The following is an 18,558-nucleotide window of genomic DNA, read 5'->3' as shown; positions in this document are numbered from 1 at the left end:
GTTCACTCAGAGACTGTCCCGGTCACCTGCTGTGACTGCCTGCCCGTCTTCCCTGGTCGCCACCCGCTCCCTTACAAGGACCGCCCCCTTGTATAGTAGCTCAGAGGTTCCGCCTCCCAGACCCGTTACAGTTTGCTCGGGCCATGGAACCCGGTGGCACCCAAGCTCCCTCGCTCTCGGACCTGTGTCATGAACTGTCCCGCCAGAGGTCCCAACAGGAATCCATCCTGGGTCACCTGCGGAATGTCAATTCTCGCCTGGACACTCTGACTGCTCCGCCAGCAACCTCCGCCAGTGCCATGACTCGCAATCCGGCAGCTCCGCTGCCCACTAATACCATGGTATCCTACCCCGGACCCCGGCTTTCTGCACCTCCTCGCTTCGGAGGCGACTCCGCCCAGGCTCGGGGCTTCATAAATCAGTGCACCCTGCACTTTGAACTATTGTCCCACCAGTTTAACTCCGACCGGGCCAAAATTGCCTTCATCATGTCCCATCTCACCGGGGAGGCCCTGGCCTGGCTAAATCCTCTATGGGAGAGAGGAGACCCCCTGGTGTCCGACTTGCCTGCCTTTCTCACGGCTTTCCGGAAAGTCTTCGACGAACCCGGACGGAAGACCTCATCCGCATCATCTCTGCTACGCCTCCGTCAGGGAAGTCTCACCGTGGGCCAATATGCCATACGGTTCCGTACCCTTGCCTCGGAGCTGGCCTGGGATAACGACGCTCTGGTATCCGTCTTCTGGGAGGGTCTGTCCGGCCGTATTAAAGATGAACTTGCCGGTCGGGACATTCCTACCACTCTCGATGACCTAATAACTCTTGCCACCCGGATTGACCTACGGTTCCAGGAGCGTGCCAAAGAGGTCACCCGTGAGAGGAGGTTTCCACGTCTAGCTCCTACTTTTCAGAAACCCGTCACTCCCTCCGTCTCTCCCCAGGTACACTCTCCTGTGCCTATGCAGGTCGACCAGACCAAGATGGTCAAAACCCGTCAGGACTTACGCCGTGCCGAGGGGAGCTGCTTCTACTGTGGCAGTAAGGAGCACCGGATCCGTGCCTGCCCGGAGAGGTCGGGAAACGCCTGTGTCTAGGTTCACTCAGAGAGGTCGACCTAGACAAGAATAAATCCTCTCCATCTCTGCTGCTGTCAGTCTCAATCGTCTGCGGGGAGAACCGTTATTTCGAACTAGCCCAACTTGACTCTGGAGCAGCCGGGAATCTTATTTCACAGTCCCTGGTAGAGAAATACCGCATCCCCACCAAACCTCTGGCTGTACCCTTGTCTGTTGCTGCCGTGGATGGGGGTCTCTTACCACGCCCCATCCAACTCATCACCGAATCCATTACTCTGCAGGTGGGAATGCTGCATTCTGAGAGTATCTCCTTTCATGTTCTGCCTGGACTCTCTCACGCCCTCTTGCTAGGTCTACCTTGGCTCCAGAGACATGCACCCGTGCTTGACTGGCAGACCGGAGAGGTCCTTCGCTGGGGACAGGACTGCCATAAGACCTGTCTGGTTCCCGTCCATCCCGTCCGTCCTTCTCCTACCCCAGCTAATCTACCTGGACTTCCGATTCCTTATTGGTCTTATGCTGATGTCTTTAATAAAAAGGAGGCAGAGACACTACCCCCTCATAGACCATACGACTGCCCTATCGACCTGTTACCCGGTACTACTCCTCCCCGTGGGCGTATTTATCCATTATCCGCTGCTGAGACCCGGTCGATGTCCGAATATATTGAGGAGAATCTGGCCAGGGGATTCATCCGGAAATCTACCTCCCCGGCGGGAGCAGGCTTCTTTTTCGTCAAAAAGAAGGACGGCTCTCTCCGTCCCTGTATAGACTATAGAGGCCTTAACCAGATCACGGTGAAGAATAAGTACCCCCTTCCGCTCATTCCGGAGTTATTTGATCGTCTGAGGGGGGCTAGAATCTTCACCAAACTGGACCTCCGTGGGGCGTACAACCTGGTTCGTATCCGTCAGGGGGATGAATGGAAGACGGCATTCAACACCCGGGACGGCCACTATGAATATCTGGTAATGCCCTTTGGTCTCTGTAACGCTCCTGCCATCTTTCAAGAGTTGGTCAATGACATCTTCCGGGACCTTCTCTACTCCTGCGTAGTGGTGTACCTGGACGACATCTTGGTCTTCTCTCCGGATCTCCAGACTCACCGGAGGGACGTTCGTCAGGTCCTGCTCAGGCTCAGGCAGAATCACCTCTTCGCTAAATACGAGAAGTGCCTCTTTGAGCAGACCTCGCTTCCGTTTTTGGGCTACATTATTTCTCAGACCGGCCTACGAATGGATCCAGAGAAACTGTCTGCCATCGAGAGATGGCCTCGACCGGAGGGGTTGAAGGCCATTCAGCGGTTCCTGGGCTTCGCCAACTACTACAGCCTCTTCATACCACACTTCTCTTCCCGGACTGCCCCAATTTCCGCGCTCACCCGTAAGGGTACTAATCCCAAAGAGTGGCCGCCCGAAGCAGAGGGGGCCTTTCTTTCCTTAAAACAGGCCTTCTCTTCCGCCCCGGTGCTGCATCGCCCGGACGGCAACAAGCAGTTCTTCCTGGAAGTTGACGCCTCCTCCTCTGGAGCCGGAGCGGTACTTACTCAAAAATCATCTTCCGGGAGGATGGTAACTTGCGGCTTCTTCTCTAAACTCTTCTCCTCCTCAGAGCGCAATTATTCCATAGGAGACCGAGAGTTATTGGCCATCAAACTGGCATTGGAGGAGTGGCGTTACCTGCTCGAGGGGGCTCTTCACCCGGTAATAATTTACACTGACCACAAGAACTTGGCTTACCTCCAGCATGCCCAGAGACTTAACCCGCGCCAAGCCCGGTGGTCCTTGTTTTTTGCTCGCTTTGATTTTGTTCTTCATTTTCGCCCGGCTGACAAAAACGTCAAGGCGGACGCCTTGTTTCGATCCTTTCTGGTGTCTGATCTCGAGGAAGATCCGAAACACATCATCGATCCCGCCAGAGTAATGCAGGTGGCTCCCGTGAGTCTAAATCGTCTCCCTCCCGGAAAGACGTTCGTATCAGTACCTGATCGGGAGAAGATCCTTCACTGGGGTCACTCGTCTAAACTGGCTGGCCATGCCGGTCAGAAAAAGACCCTCCAGCTTATTACCCGGCACTACTGGTGGCCTACCCTGCACAAGGACGTAATAGACTTTGTTTCTGCCTGTGTGTCCTGCGCCCGCAACAAGGTTCCGAGACATCTGCCAGCCGGTCGCCTCCTTCCGCTTTCTGTACCTGCTGCCCCCTGGCAGCATATAGCAATGGACTTTATAACTGACCTCCCAGTCTCTGCCGGTTGTACGGTCATTTGGGTGGTCGCTGACCGCTTCTCCAAGATGGCTCATTTCGTTCCCCTGCCAGGCCTCCCGTCTGCACCCGAGCTAGCTAAAGACTTTATTCGTCACATCTTTCGTCTTCATGGCCTGCCCCTCCACATCGTGTCGGATCGTGGGGTACAGTTCACCTCACGCTTCTGGAGAGCCACTTGTAAACTGCTAGACGTCACCCTGGACTTCTCTTCCGCTTACCACCCACAGTCCAATGGTCAAGTGGAGCGGATCAATCAGAACCTGACCAGTTACCTCCGGCACTTCGTTAATGCCCATCATTCAGACTGGGTGGATCTCCTACCATGGGCCGAGTTCTCTTATAACAATCACGAGAGCGAATCCTCCTCCAAATCCCCGTTTTTTGTAGTCTTCGGTCAGCATCCTCGGATTCCTTTTCCTTTCTCCACCTCTGTGGACAACCCGGCTGCGGAATCTCTCGTTAGCAAATTTTCCTCCATTTGGGAGAGTACCCGATCCGCACTCCTTCAGTCGTCCGAACGGATGAAAAGACACGCTGACAAAAAACGCCTGGATCCTCCACAATTTCGTCCTGGAGATAAAGTCTGGCTCTCATCTAAATATGTCCGACTCAAGATACCTTCTTACAAGTTAGGGCCTCGGTTCATCGGTCCTCTGGAGGTCATCAGTCAGATCAACCCTGTGGCCTATAAATTGAAACTCCCGGCCAACTTACGGATCCCTAACTCCTTCCATGTATCTCTCCTCAAACCTGTGGTACTTAACTCTTTTTCCAAGTCTACAGGTACGCCTCCTGCTCCGGTTTCTGCTGAGGACGAGTTTGAGGTAGAGAACATTCTTGCCACCAAAAGGGTAAGAGGAAAGACCTTTTTTCTAGTAGATTGGAAGGGGTTTGGTCCTGAGGAGAGAACGTGGGAGCCCCGGGAGAACATCCATGCCCCTCTCATCCTTGCTAAATTTCTGTCTGGCCTAAAAAAGGGGGGGCCTAAAGGGGGGGGTACTGTAGCGCCGGCGTCCCTGCCCTCTGCTAGGCAGGGACGCTGTTCCCCTCACCTCTCTGCTCCGTGCCCGGCGTCCTCCTCCCGCTCTGCTGGCAGCGCGCGCTCTTTCCCGGCCACTGTGCTTAGGGCGCGCGCGCGCGCTCTCCCTCCCTCTTAAAGGGGCCGCGCGCGCCGTCCTAAGGAGTCCCCGGCCAATGGCCGGAGGACTTCACCATATATAAGGCACCTCCTCCAAAATGGAGGTGCCCGAGCAATGTTGTTGCACTGTTCACTACTCTGCTTCAGCCCTCAGGCCCGTTGCCAGTTACCTGCCAGATACCTGCCAGATTCCTGCCAGCTTGCTGTCTTATTCCTGCCTGATATTCTGCTACCTGCCTGCTAGCCTGAGGTCCGATGGTCTGCCTTACAACTCCTGTCAGTCTGTCTAAGGACCAGCTTGCCCGCTCACCTGGGAGCGCACATCAGCTACCTGCCTGCTTGCCTGAGGTCCGACGGTCTGCCTTCCAACTCCTGACAGTCTGTCTATGGACCAGCTTGCCCGCTCACCTGGGAGCGCACATCTGCTACCTGCCTGCTAGCCTACCTGGAGGCTCCGCCGTCACGTGCAGTGACCACCTGCCTGTCCAGTGACTCCTGCCCGCTCACCTGGGAGCGCTCATCTGCTGCCTGTCTGCTAGCCTACCTGGAGGCTCTGCCGTCACGTGCTGTGACCACCCGCCTGTCCAGTGACTTCTGCCCGCTCACCTGGGAGCGCTCATCTGCCGCCTGTTTGTTGGTCTTCCTGGAGGCTCCGCCGTCACATGCTGTGACCACCCGTTTATCCAGAGACTCTCGCCTGCTCACCTGGGAGCTCACGTCTACCATCAGCCGCCACAGGTCGTACCAACCCTTTACCCAGAGACTGCCCCGGTCACTTGCCGTGACCTCCTGCCCGTTCATCCAGAGACTGCCCCGGTCACTTGCCGTGACCTCCTGCCCGTTCACCCAGAGACTGCCCCGGTCACTTGCCGTGACCTCCTGCCCGTTCATCCAGAGACTGCCCCGGTCACTTGCCGTGACCTCCTGCCCGTTCATCCAGAGACTGCCCCGGTCACTTGCCGTGACCTCCAGCCCGTTCACTCAGAGACTGTCCCGGTCACCTGCTGTGACTGCCTGCCCGTCTTCCCTGGTCGCCACCCGCTCCCTTACAAGGACCGCCCCCTTGTATAGTAGCTCAGAGGTTCCGCCTCCCAGACCCGTTACAGTGAGTATCGCTTGGCACAAAGGCAGTGGAATTACCTCCCCGGAGAGGGGATCTTGTGGACTGAGACAATTGTATTTTGGACATTTACCTGGATTTGCTGTATTACCATGGATGTAAGGAATAAAATAGTGTTGCTTGTAGATGGTAAGCTTAGGAGCAGGGACCTCACTCCTCATGTAACAGTTTAAACTGTCTTACCTTGTATTGAACTTATTGTCTGTACATGTCCCCGCTTAATTGTAAAGTGCTGCGAAATATGTTGGCGCTATATAAATAAAAATCATTATTATTATTAACCTGCCTAAGTAATTACTGAAATGCACCATCTCAGATCTTCACAGTATGGACCCCAAAATATTAAGGATAAAAACTACAGCAAACACTGCAAATAAAAAAAATAAGAAAGTTGGAAAGCAAAGAGGAAGCAATAGGACTATGTGACCCAGGTCCTGGTGCAGCCATCTACTAATGTGCAGGACACCCTGGGGACAATGTCCTCCCCATCCATTAGAACTACAAGGTCCAGCAGACAAGCAGCAGAGCACATTACTCCTTCCCTCCATGTTTCGCTGCTCGTCCAGCGCCGACATTACCGCACATGGCCGCTAGATGGCGGGGCACCTCTGCTGTTGCAGCCAATACTAGCGTGCAGGTGAAGTCGTTGGCCACTAGGTGGCGGGGCATCTCTGCTGTTGCTTCCATTACAATTGCAGGGTGCAGTCGCTGGCCACTAGGTGGCGGCAGACTTTTCCAGGCTGGAATGTTGCTCTCCTCCGCTCTTGCTGTCATCACGGAGTCTCTGGTCTGATATAACGCTGTGGATTGTGGGCAGCAGAGATCACAGCCGCCCTGTCTCCCCCACACTCCGCGGAGAGATCCTGTCAGTGAGCCGTCCCTCCTGTCAGGGCACCGGGCAGAGCCTGACCGCTGCCTTCATCCATCACCGGCCGCTGCTGCGGGCACAAGTAAGTAGCAGCCCCGTGCCCGCAGCCCATGTCCCGGGCTGAGAAGCCTCCGGCTGCTGATTGCTGCTGGCAGAGGCGATGGCAGCCGGGACTGGCAGCAGATGATGTGGGCACATACTGGTCAGATGGGGGCGCAGCAGTGCCAGGGACGCTGGCAGGAGGAGATGCCCATAGTGTGTGGTGTCTGGGGTGAAGGGGTGAGACTGGCACCTGCCCTGGTAACGCTGCCAGTGCCCGAGAGACTTGTGCCGCTCACTGTGCCCGGGGAGACTCGATCAGCTGCTGATCTGCCAGTATTCTACAGCTGGGATTGGCTGTAAGAAGCGGATTGTAACCAAGTCCTAGTGATTAGCTGCAGCATCGCTATGTGCCATTGTGATCGTTATATACCAGAGATTAGCTGCAGCGTCGCTCTGTGCCATTGTGATCATTATATACCAGGGATTAGCTGCAGTGTCGCTCTGTGCCATTGTGATCGTTATATACCAGGGATTAGCTGCAGTGTCGCTCTGTGCCATTGTGATCGTTATATACCAGGGATTAGCTGCAGCGTTGCTATGTGCCATTGTGATCGTAATATTCCGGGTAACAATGTGACCCTATAAGATGTGAGTAGCCCCTGAGTCAGGGCTCGACAAACCCAGGCGCCTGGTCGCCAGTGGCGCCTAGAAAATGTTGTCTGGCGCCTAGAAAATGTTGCCTGGTGCTTGAGGAGTTGAGGAGTTGAGAAGAAAAAAAAATACTCTCAATCCAATCCCACCTCCTGCACGGAGTCATCCAATCGGAGGAAGCAGGGACAGTATCGCTCAGGCCGCCTTCTCCACTTTGCTCCGCCCCCCCTTATGCTCCGGGACTGGACAGGGAGAGTTGGGTTACGGGGGAAGGATCGCTGTGGCCGGGGGCCCGTTCTCATCTCCCGCTACCTGTGTAAGTACATACAAAGGCTGTGCTCCCCGGGGAGACGCCGTGTGTGAGGGGGTCTATATGTACAGTTTGTCAACAAAAAAACGGAACAGGCATTTTTTTAAAAAAATTAGTTTCTTTGATTTTTCTGAGAAAAAAACCGAGAATATAAAAAATTTATAAATGTAATGACATCTATTTATTTTTTTTTAAAAAGCAATTTTTAAAGCATTCGTAAAAATTTAAAAAAAAATGTCAAGAAAAAAACGGAACAACAATTTATCTTTACTTTTCCCTCCAAAAAACATTTAAGGTGAGTATGTTGTTTCATTGATTTAGAAAAGTGTTGTTCCTACAAAAAAGGATTTGAAACTTCTTATGGTTAGAAAATAAAATATATGGATAATAAGGCAGATTGATTTTTAATCTTCTCTAGAAGTGCTGAGAGACCCTATCCTGCTGGACCACCACTGAATGGAGTTTCCTACATTGCTAAATCTTTTTGTAAGTAGGGTATAGCAGTATATACACAGTATATGCTGTAATTATATGGTTACTATATGGCAGTATATTCACAGTGTATCCCATTATTATATGGGTACTATATGGCGGACTGCGGAGTGCTGCTGGAAGAACAAAGTCGGGTCCCGCCGGGAGAACGAAGCCGGAGTATTGCCTCGTCCACTCGGACAAAGAAGGGTAAAGAGATCATGTGTAAGTTATAATTGGCATAGCAGAGCAAAGTGCACTTTTTTTTTTCTTTTCTGGGTTCAGGAAAAAAATGAAGCGCAGAGCAACAGAGAGAATACCAGAAAATGAAAAGCAACTGAAAATGACACAGTTCTTTACAAAGACCTCTCTTGAAAGCGCAGTGCAACAGGTAGAAAGTGCCGGGCAACAGGTAACTGAAGAAACAAGAGTTGACCCACCAGCAGAGGAGTCCCCATCAACAAGCCGTTGTCAAACTGCTGGACCCAGGAGATTTAGGCAAGAGTGGTGTAAAGAACTCGCATGGCTTAAATTTGACCATACAACTGGTATAGCTATATGCGAGATTTGTGCTTCCTTCCCTGGCATTGCTGACCAAGCATCTAGGACCCTTTAAACTTGAAACCTTCAAAAAGCAGCAAAGTCTCTCCAGCATCTAAATTGTGTGGAGGCTAAACATGCAGCGTTGGCTCCAGAAGCTACTCCATTGGCTGCTTGTATAAGGAAAATGGATGAAGACATTTTTAAACATATGACCATTCTATTTAATGTGGCCTATTATATTGCCAAAAACAACAGACCTTTCACAGATTTTGAAGGGTTGCTAGAGTTGACGGAGAAATTAGGGAGTGCTGTGCGACAGGAATATGCAAACGATAAAAGATGCAAAGAATTCATTTCCCATATTGCAGAAATAATCAGGAAAAACCTAATCAGTGAGCTCAAAGAGGCAAAATATGTCAGCTTGATGCTAGATGGCTCAACTGACAAAGCAGGGGTTGAACAACTGATTCTGTATGTCAGGTACATCAAGGACAACAGGGTCAAAGAAGTATTTCTTTCTGTTTCTCCTCTTGAAATGGCTACTGCAGATGGATATTTAGAAGCGCTCACAGAAGAACTTAGAACACTTGGTCTTGTAGGCTGGCTTTCTTCAAGTCACTTGATTGCCATTGGTACAGATGGTGCTGCCAGCATGATTGGGACCGAAAATGGCTTGGTGCAGAAAATACGTCAAAACATCAGTCATTTAATTGGCATTCACTGTGTTGCACACCGATTGAACTTAAGTGTATTAAGTTCAGTAAAACAAGCTAAATTAATTGATGATTTTGACTCTATTTTAAAGAAACTCTACCAATTTTAACAATACTCACCTAAGAGAATGCGACAGCTGAAGCAAGTAGCAGAAAACCTGCAGCTTACAATTCTGAAATTCCAATACTTGCATAATGTCAGATGGGTAGCAAGCAAAGTCGGTGCTCTGTCTGCACTTGTCAAAGACTGGAAATGCGTGACAATCCACCTAGAAAGTGTGGCTGCGGAAAAAGACAGTGCCTCTGCAGCTGCCCATGGTTTACTGAGAAAGCTCACAGATTTTAAATTTGTTCACATGCTCCATTTTCTACTGGACTATCTGGAAATTCTTAAAAACTTGTCACTTATATTTCAAAGGGAAGAGCTTTTTTTAAGCACAATTGAGTTGCATGTGAAAAGCACAATTTCAACAATCAATTCACTTAGAGATGCACCAAAACAACATGAGGCCAGATTTGTCTCAGGAACATCTCTTCAAGGACTGTTTCAAAATGTACAGCTACATGGACTGAGCAACACTGTAGCTTCATCAATTCAGCAGGAAAAAGCTAATTTAATTAATCATGCAGTTAAATACTTGACAGTGCGATTTCTAAGTGATATAAATATTGAAAGATCCACCGCAGTGTTTGACACCTTTGCCTGGCCAGCAGGAACAACATTGCAAGACTACGGTGTGGTTGAGATTACTGCATTGGCTCATCATTTTCGTAAACAGCTATCTCCACCTGAAAGTGATGACCAATGCATTCACTCACTCCTCAATGAGTGGTATGAGTTTAAGGTCCTTGGAAAAGGAAAGAAACTGTGTGAGCTTCTGGATTTGGCACTCTCCAACACCGAGAGATTTCCAGTTCTGGGAAACCTGTTGTCGATTGTGGCGGTGCTCCCTGTCTCAACCTCATGTTGTGAAAGAGGATTTAGTTTGATGAACATGGTCAAAAATAAATTCAGATCAAGGATGCAAGAAGAAAGTTTAAGTGACTTGTTTATGATCACCATGAATGGGCCATCTGTGAAGGCGTTTGATCCTGCCAAGGCTGTGGACCACTGGTACTTCAGCTCTAAAATCACAAGGCATGTTCATGGCCACAAAAAGCAAAGTGAAAAACACTAGAATGTTGCCTAAAATCTAAAATAGCAAAATATAATATTTATTATCTTTAAAAGTAAAATGTTGTTTATAACGTTTGTAATGTTTTTTTTGTTAAATTAAAAACCAAGTTTGCTTAAAAAAAATTCTGGCTCCTAAGTTCTTTGGCTGGCTCCTAGATTCTGAACAACTTTGTCGACCCCTGCCCTGAGTAATAGACACGAGGAGGTGAAGGACCCTCCTGCTGCTCCTCCTGGCCCGGTGGCCGTGGCTCATATGGACGTCCACTCCAGTGATGGGTATAAATGTTATTATATTATTTTCTGATAACTGAATATTTTATCAACGGTATTTTCTGCCGTTAATGTTAGTGTTGGTGCGGTCCCAGTGTGCTATGAGATATACCCCAGCGCCTTCTCTCCTGCTGATCTCCCCCCCTCCTCCTCAGTCCTCCGTCCTGCTGATCCCCCCCTCTTCAGTCCTCCGTCCTGCTGATCTCCCTCCCCTCAGTCCTCCGTCCTGCTGATCTCCCTCCCCTCAGTCCTCCGTCCTGCTGATCTCCCTCCCCTCAGTCCTCCGTCCTGCTGATCATCCCCACCCCTAGTCCTCCATCCTGCTGATATCTCCCCTCCATTCCTCCGTGCTGCTGATATCCCCCGCTCCATTCCTCCGTGCTGCTGATATCCCCCCCTCCATTCCTCCGTGCTGCTGCTATCCCCTCCTTCCTTTCCTCCGTGCTGCTGCTATCCCCCCTTCCATTCCTCCGTGCTGCTGCTGATATCCCCCCTCCATTCCTCCATGCTGCTGCTGATATCCCCCCTCCATTCCTCCGTGCTGCTGCTGATATCCCCCCTCCGTTCCTCCGTGCTACTGATATCCCCTCTCCGTTCCTCTGTGCTGCTGATATCCCCCCCTCCGTTCCTCCGTGCTGCTGCTATCCCCCCTCCATTCCTCCGTGCTGCCGCTATCCCCCCCCCTCCATTCCTCCGTGCTACTGATATCCCCCCTCCGTTCCTCTGTGCTGCTGATATCTCCCCCTCCATTCCTCCGTGCTGCTGCTATCCCCCCTCCATTCCTACGTGCTGCTGCTATCCCCCCTCCATTCCTCCGTGCTGCTGCTATCCCCCCTCCATTCCTCTGTGCTGCTGCTATCCCCCCCTCCATTCCTCTGTGCTGCTGCTGATATCCCCCCCTCCTTTCCTCCGTGCAGCTGCTGATATCCCCCCTCCATTCCTCCGTGCAGCTGCTGATATCCCCCCCTCCATTCCTCCGTGCTGCTGCTGATATCCCCCCTCCATTCCTCCGTGCTGCTGCTGATATCCCCCCATCCATTCCTCCGTGCTGCTGCTGATATCCCCCCTCCATTCCTCCGTGCTGCTGCTGATATCCCCCCCTCCATTCCTCCGTGCTGCTGCTGATATCCCCCCCTCCATTCCTCCGTGCTGCTGCTGATATCCCCCCCCTCCATTCCTCCGTGCTGCTGCTATCCCCCCCTCCATTCCTTCGTGCTGCTGCTGATATCCCCCCCTCCATTCCTCCATGCTGCTGCTGATATCTCCCCTCCATTCCTCCGTGCTGCTACTGATACCCCCCCTCCATTCCTCCGTGCTGCTGCTGATATCCCCCCCTCCATTCCTCCGTGCTGCTGCTGATATCCCCCCCTCCATTCCTCCGTGCTGCTGCTGATATCCCCCCCTCCATTCCTCCGTGCTGCTGATATCCCCTCCACTCCATTCCTCCGTGCTGCTGATATCCCCCCCACTCCATTCCTCCGTGCTGCTGATATCCCCCCCACTCCATTCCTCTGTGCTGCTGATATCCCCCCTCCATTCCTCTGTGCTGCTGATATTACCCCCCCTCCATTCCTCTGTGCTGCTGATATCCCCCCCCCTCCATTCCTCCGTCCTGCTGATATCCCCCCCTTCCATTCCTCCGTCCTGCTGGCCGGGTCCCCGCCGGTTTCTTCTCTTCTTCCATTGTTGGCTCGTGCCTGTCCCATCCAAGCAGTGGTGGTAGCAGGTATGGCCAGAATTGGCTGCAGCAGTCACATGCCAAATGTACTGGGAAAGGAGCCTGGTGGGACCCGACCAGCGGCATGGAGGACTAGGGGGGGATCAGCAGGGGCTGTTCAGTATTTCCATCCCACACTCAGCCCATACCTACATATAGAATGTGATGTCTGCAGCCGATCTATAGCTACTGATTGTCTGCAGCGGTCCTATGATCCACCACCAATAGAGAGGTTATTTCCCTGCTAGAGCGCTCAGCACATTGTGTATGGACTCCATAGAAAGTCTCTGGTCCTCACACCGCACTGTGTGCACGCTCCAGCAGCCGCTCACTGCTTTTGCTGCTGAGGGGTTTCTATAAAGTCTGTTGCATGATTGTTGGGGGTCTGAGGACCCCAACCCCTCAATGTGCAGGACGTTTAATCCCCTGCAACATATAAAGGAATCTTGTGAACTCCTCGGTGCACTTCACTATTGGCGCTGTCCGGGATCGTCCTCACCCGCTGGGATTCTGGCAATAATGAGAAGCGATAAATGACGGGTGAGGAAAATCCTGGAGAAAAGCCGCAAAGAGAAACCTTCAGGGTGTTTCCTACTGATTCTATAGAAATCCTTTTCTCCTCCAGTAACATAGTCCATTAGCCCCCATAGTGACCGCCTGGTGGTCAGGGGGTCCGGGGTGTTGTGCCCTGGTGGTCAGGGGTCCGGGGTGTTGTGGTCAGGGGGTCTGGTGTGTTGCACCTGTGGCCTCTGTACATTTATAAGGGTGGAGTCGCTGATATCAGCCACAATATAGTGAGACATAAAGATGGAGAAATGCTGGAGATCTCCGGATCCACTGTGATCTCCTAGAAGAGATCTGCCGGTGACGCCCCAGAAACGATGACTGTTCGGAGCTCCGCACCTTGGATACGAGTGGGGTCTCATTCACACCTCCGTGATCTTCACGTGTGCAAGAAAAATGCTCCCGTGGTCCTCAGTGTTCTGGATAGAAGTATAAGGGTCTGTGTGCACCACGTCTTGTAGATGCCGGCGACCCGCTCAGTTTTACTACAGGAAGAAGCTGCAGAAACCGAGACAGGGAGAACTCCGAGCAGAAACCGCCTGGAGAACGGAGCGGTCACTTCTAACCGTGTGGCCTCTTCATAAACGTGAAACGGTTAAAGGACTGACCATGTGCACAGCGAGGCGGATTACATTGCAGGGCATATGGTCTTTCTATCTATTTATTGGGTGGTTGTTCTTCAGACGGGTTGTGGAGCATAGCGACCTGATAAAGGCGCTGTGTGCACAGAGCCTAAACCTGCAGCGGGAATCATAGGGTCAGCCATGAATCTCTGCTTGTAGATCACATTGCAAATGCACAAGGGATTTATTAGTGTGAACTCCCGGTAACAATGCTCACACTCACTGGGTGGATGTGGACCAAGCCTGCACATATTTACCACCTAACATGTATGGTGTTTCTTCATGTCTGGGAAGGAAAGATCAGGCATATTGGATATCAGCATGCCCAATCCTTTTCTTCTGAGAGAAGCTGTCACCAGAGGCGTCTGACAGCGGCTATCTCTCTGGTGAGAATAAATGCCCTCTTGGCTGTGGAGTGTGCATGTGTATAGCGGGGGCAGGAGGAATAGTGACGGCTGGACAAGCTTTCTTATGGCGGCTATCCCATGACTATTTCCCTGAACAAACAGCGGTGGAATAAGTATTCATCACCTCACTACTATTCTAAGTAAATATATTTCTAAAGGTGCTATTGCCATGAAATTCTCACCAGATGTCTGTAACAGCCCATCCAATCCACACAGGCAAAGAAATCACCATAGATGTCCATAAATGAAGTTTTGTGTAATGAGAAATGACAATTTCTCAGCTGGAGGACTACGAGGTATCGAGTGATATCATTGCTACTAATGGAGACAAGTGTAGAGAATTCTGCTACTTCTGGGCTTAGGACCATTATGTGCAAAAAGTGTATGGTGTGTGTTAACAAAATAGGGATACCTCTTTAAAGGGGTTGTCCGAGCTTTTATGCTTTTCAATGTGTGTGTATAAGTTGCAGAATGCTGACCCCTTGTAATATACTCACTGTCAGCATTCTGCACGTTGCCTACATACTATACTTCAGCATGTGACCAGCCTCACTCCTGATTTTGGAGGACCTGGTCACATCCTGACTAGTCTTTTCGTGTTCTGTTCGGAGACTAGTCATGAAGTCACAACTAACACCACACCCAGTTTCTGCCAGACCCTCCTCCTTCAGCCTCCTGTGCCTGCACACAGTGCAAGGCGGCAGTGGCATGTCACAGCTGGTTGCACTAACCAGTCCAATCAGCTGCTAGCAGAGACATACAGGTGAACTGAATGGTGGAACAAGGAACTGAAAGCTTCTTCCTCCACTGATCAATCTCAGGAAAGGCTGGAGGTCCTGTCACTGACGATGATGGTAAAACAGTGCTGCTGTAGGTGCAGCGCAAAATCACATTTTGCAAGTGGGAAAGTAATCAGACCTAGGTATTTCTAATAGCTGCAGAGCAGGTGACATTACTTTGACCGGTTTCCTAATAGACCTTTCTTCAGTCAAGGTCTAATAGGAGCAGTAAGATGTCTGTCATGGGGGTCACTGTTAGGACCCCAACTTCTATAGAAACTCATCTGCACCGTAATCGTATCTCCCTCTCCTTCTGTCCAAACCATCTAGATGCTGTGGTTGCTACTGACGGTAGGGTACAAGGGGTTAAACTGCCAGGATCAGGAATAGCTCCTCCAGCAGCGGGACTGTGTAATAGAGCTGTACGACTGCTGCAGATCTCGTAGGTGCCCTGACGACACCTGCCTGATGAAGATGTGCACTATTGAGCGGGTGCTGGATCCTGACTGTGAAGTATATTTTCGAAGCTCCTCAGGAACCAGTTATTCTTAATTTTTCAGCAGGTTAAGGGTAGAGAGTCTGATTCCAGTGATGTGTCAATTACTGGGTGTGTTTTGCTGTTTTAATACAATCAGTATTTTATCAGCAGGACGTTATCACTACAAGACTAGGTGTCTCTTGTCTCCTAGTCCAACCACACCGCCATCACTGGTTAGCGGCTTTCTGTCAATTTACAGTGTACATAGAAAGCTGCCAATCAATGGTGTGTTCGGGGTTATACAGGGCTCAACATCTGAGCTCTGCTACAGAGAAAAGTGTGATTCTATCACAATTGCTGCACCCAGTAAGTGGCACATCGCTGGAATCAGGGTCTCTGTCCCTACATCATGCTGCTGTCAGATTACATAGCAAAAACCTGCTGACAGATTCCCGTTAAGGCCCAGCTATAATATCACTGTAACACTATCTTTAGATGTGAGCTCCCTATACCTGTATACCTGCTGCTGTGGTGCTGCACAAAAAGTTATTCACAAAACGAGTGTATACATGTATATCTATATCTCCTGAATGGTATTACTGCTAGATTTACTATAGATATACAGTACAGACCAAAAGTTGAAGCTCATCAAGAGAATGTCAAGAGTGTGCAAAGAGGTCATCAAAGCAAAAGGTGGCTACTTTGAAGAACCTAGAATATAAGACATATTTTCAGTTGTTTCACACTTTTTTGTTAAGTATATAATTCCACATGTGTTAATTCATAGTTTTGATGCCTTCAGAGTGAATGTACAATTTTCATAGTCTTGAAAATACAGAAAAATCTTTAAATGAGGTGTGTCCAAACTTTTGGTCTGTACTGTAAATATGAGGTTCTTAGCGCACATTTTGAGCAAATTGTGCGAGCCCATCTGCCAACGACAAGGCGACCTCTTCAGATGGGTCCCTACACTAACCTAACACTAATTTATTTACTAACTGGAACTCGGCCTCACAAATATCTTATTATTACTACCATTTTTACGATTTATTAAAAATGTACCTTTTATTATTTACTTTATTTATTAGTTTTATCATTTTTTTATTACTCTTGTGACTCTAATAATGGTATTACTAAAATCCCTATGTCTAAAGCTTTTGATCCAGAAGAAGGCAAAAACCCCAGGACACATTCAGCCAATTTGTGTCACTGGGGAAAAATTCCTTCTTGACCCCGAGAAAAGGCGATCAGTCCTAGGACCCTGGATCAAACCTAATTATGTTATTACTAGTTTTCTAATTAATATTGCAGTGCTAATTACACTACTACTATAGTTATTATTATTTTATATATAGGGTTTTGTTCTTTTAATAGATATTATACTATTATTAATATCCCGCTATTTTATTACAGAACTATTCTAACTTTTAGATCAGGTTTTGTTCTTTGTATACATTTTATATTTATTACTTACGTCCTGCTATCTTATAGTACTATTCTAACTTTTCTATGACTATTTCACTTTACTCTACTGATTGAGCTACTACTATAATTATTTTAATTTAGTGTTTTGTTCTTTTTATAGCTATAACTATTTTATATTCTTACTATTATTAATACTGCTATTTTATAACTATTATTCTAACTTTTCTATTATCATTAATACTACCCTATTCCTACACTGTTGATCCAGAAGAAGGCAAAAACCCCAGGACACATTCAGCCAATTTGTGTCACAGGGGAAAAATTCCTTCTTGACCCCGAGAAAAGGCGATCAGTCTTAGGACCCCGGATCACACTGCTATTCTACCTACTACTGTACTATTACTACGGATATTTTATTACTACTTTTATGACTTTCTTATTATCACTAATATAATTACTCTTGTTAGTCTAATACTGATCTATTACCACTATATTACTATTCTCCTGCTATTATTATTACTAGTGTTTTTATACTTACGGGCCGGTAATGCCGCATCTGATGTTATCGGCAGAGAGGTCCCAGCAGGACGGTCCACAGGATGTTCTTCTTTCTTGTCATAGGGAAGACTTGGCTGACTTGGTGGCGGAAGTTGTGCGGCCTGGTCCTGCTTCTTCTTGTGCTGCTTCTCGGGAGCTTAATGTCCAGTTTGATCTTCTTTGCCGCCTTCTGCTCTTCTTTCTTGTCTTCCTCTTCATCCAGATAGTCCAGCATTTCTCTTAGAGCCATTTTTTCTTCTTCTTCCCGTTTCCTTTTCTCCCTGGCTTGGATGCTTATGGGTGGAGCGGGCCGTTCTTCTCTCCTTACAGTATACCTTCTTTGGGCGTCTGGGTTGGTTGGCATGAGGCGCTCCTTCTTGTAGAGGGGTGAAGGGAGAAGCTTCGTACAATACGCTAGTCTTCTCAGTATCTCCTCAGGGGGGACGTATCCGGGGCACATGGTGACTGCTGACATCTTCACTGACAATGTATCCAAATCCTATAAACCATCAGGAATAGTCAGCAGGGGTTTTGACTATAAATTCTGGTGCAGGGGAAGGGCAACATTGGGAAATGTATAGGATACTGACTGTTACATATGTTGGCTCCATTACAGGGGGATTTTCAGTTGGAACAAGTTATCACTTATACCTGGGATAGGTGATGACTTATAGATCAGTGGGGTCCGTCCGCTGGGAACTCCAGCCGTCACCAGAACTATTATCCCTGTTAGAAGGTAGAGGAGGTGCACATGCTCCACCGCCGCTCCATTCACCCTCTCTGGGGCCTGCAGGAGTTGTACTCAACGTTCTCTGGCACCCTCGGTGGTCGGGTGAGGGTACTGCCGCTGCCTCCTAACAGAATAACAGGGCCCTGTTCTGGCGATTGGTGGTTCCCAGTGGTCGGACTCTGATCTTATCCCGCAGATAGGTGATAATTTGTTGGGAGCTCCCCTTTAGTATGTGGTATATATGGAGGACGGGGTATCGTGCAGAGTACTAGCAATACTACACTGCGGCCATCCTATGTGCCCCGGGGCCATTCCCCATGGAGGAGCAGAGCGGGGGGTAAATATCCGGATGGGAGATGTGACGAGTGCGGCCTCACCCCCTGATATCTCATCCTATTGTGTGTTGGGGAATAATAAGTTGGTGATGAGCAGATTTCTCAGGATGTCTTGGTTGTGGTCTGTGAGTGCGTGTGATGGGATGTGGCTCCTCCGTTATCTTATAGACGTCTTATACCTGGAATCTCGCGCTGACTGCAGGTGTCTGTCTTCACACTCGGATGAGATGTAACAGACTGACTGACTTTTTTTTCTTTTTTTTTTTTAAATTCAAACTGAGCAATCCTATTGGTTGTTCAGAAATGTAGTTACCAT

At 49.4% G+C, this 18,558-nt stretch overlaps 1 protein-coding gene across 1 annotated transcript in view; it reads left to right on the top strand.

The window, feature by feature from the left end:
* Positions 1-6,347: 6,347 nt before the first annotated feature.
* SGMS1 (sphingomyelin synthase 1) overlaps positions 6,348-18,558 on the top strand; it is a 477,679-nt gene continuing 465,468 nt past the window's right edge. Inside the window, exon 1 of the mRNA XM_073685501.1 lies at positions 6,348-6,552. The gene's annotated coding sequence lies outside the window, so the exon portion shown is untranslated. The remainder of the gene's footprint in view (positions 6,553-18,558) is intronic.

This window comes from Phyllobates terribilis, unplaced genomic scaffold, assembly GCF_046119375.1.
Source record: "Phyllobates terribilis strain yellow unplaced genomic scaffold, ASM4611937v1 Scaffold_5__5_contigs__length_657084704, whole genome shotgun sequence".
NCBI classification, from domain to species: Eukaryota; Metazoa; Chordata; class Amphibia; order Anura; family Dendrobatidae; genus Phyllobates; species Phyllobates terribilis.
Note: the sequence above shows the minus strand (reverse complement) of the source record. Positions and strands in the feature narration are given on the sequence as shown.